Raw genomic sequence first — 1,774 nt, 5'->3', positions numbered from 1 at the left:
AAAATTACAAATTACAAATGTAATTTTCTCAAAATAACATTACATTTTAGTGCAAGAGAGGTATATGTTTCATTGTTTCCCTTAGGTTTACAGCGTTGGGTGGGGGGGGGGGGGGGGGGGGGACACACGCCGACACACTTGAAGGAATCTTGGTGTTCATGTGTTACTTTTAATGACAGCTGTTCTTTTCTATCGGAAAGGTATCCTTAAATGACTTCTTTCACTGATTTCAGACTCTATCCACTATCCTATCTCTACAATAAAGGGCCGCCCCCCCTAATATAATGGTAGGTGAAACACTGTGTTTAGTGCAGTAAACTGACATGGCAATGTTATTCATTCGTAAAGATCATAAAAAAAAGAAAAACAAGACAAATGGAGAGGAGAGGAGACGAGTGAATAAGAACTTTATTTTAACTCAGTCTCCTTTCAATATGTTGGCATAAATCTTTGTATTTGAGCATTCCTTTAATTCCCAGTTATGTAAGCAGTTCACATAGCAATCTCCTAATCTCGGCACTCCTTCCACCTCCATCTATTAATGTTAGATGGACGGAAACCGAAATGTGATCAGGCTTCTAGAACAGACTTCTACAACAGCAATGATACACAGACAGAGGTTGAATCCCATTGAGTCCGCCAAGACAGCTCCTCAAGAGGATTCACTGTTTTTCTTTGTGACTGAGCACTTGGCTTTCGCCCACATGGCTGAAGACTCACGGGGCAATTTTTCATTTTTGTTTTGACTGATTTGTGTAAAGGAGTTTCTTTGACGGAAGAGCCATTGTTTAGGCTGTGTAGTCCTTGTGGGATCACCAGTGTTGCGAAGAACTTTGTCCTGGTTTTTGAGTACAATGCATGTGCCACTTTCGCTCTCAAAGCATCTCAGCACTTTCATTGTTCAAGTGTGTTTTTGTATGAAAAGAGACTACGTGAAAAGCATGCTTTAAATGACTACGAGTGCTGTATTCAAGACAGGACTCCCACTCATGACAAAAAAAATGGCAAGAAGCAGTGATGGAGAGTGTGGCGTTATGTTCCTTAAAGGCTGATCTGTTAAATAAGACAACTATACTGCTTTTTTCACTTCCAAATTTGTGCCTCCAGCTAAAAAAAATACCTGAAGTAAGCTTAGTATATTCACACCAAAGACGAATGCCTCAAACCCTCTCTCTCGCTCTCTCTCTCTCTCTCTCTCTCTCTCTCTCCCTCACTCTCAGGGCCTGACAGGCAGAGTTGGTCCTGAAGAGGGAGCCTGTGTTTGTGTGTCCATTATCAAGCCAACCCATCTCCCCTCGGTGCTGAGTGCTTCTCCGAGGTGTACAGTACTGCCAAGCAGGGCTGGACAGAGAAAGGACTTCATTCTTCCCTTGACTCATGGCAAAAGTGCAGCCCTACCTCCAGCTCTGGTTTCTGTGATCCTTTTGTCTCGCACCACTGATCGAGGACACAAAATGGGTCTGGAGGGAACCAAACACCAAGACCTCATGTTTCTCATCACCACAGTCACAGGAATGAAAAAAAAGGGACCAGAAAATAATCAAAAAATTGGCTTTTTTTTATTAACAACTTTTTCATGAGGCTCTCTCCTTATACACATGGAAATGTCATTAAACCCTTTTCACTCTTAAATTCATCATCTTTGACTTGATATAAGATACAGTCTTACATTCTGCCCGTAACCTTTAAATAGGAATTTCCCGCTAGCACTTGAAACAGTCCCAGGTGGTCTGCCAAGTAAAGTAATGCCAATGACCCAGTAAGGTGAGAAGAA

Source organism: Labrus bergylta, chromosome 15, assembly GCF_963930695.1.
Source record: "Labrus bergylta chromosome 15, fLabBer1.1, whole genome shotgun sequence".
NCBI lineage: Eukaryota > Metazoa > Chordata > Actinopteri > Labriformes > Labridae > Labrus > Labrus bergylta.
This window is presented reverse-complemented; position numbering follows the sequence as displayed.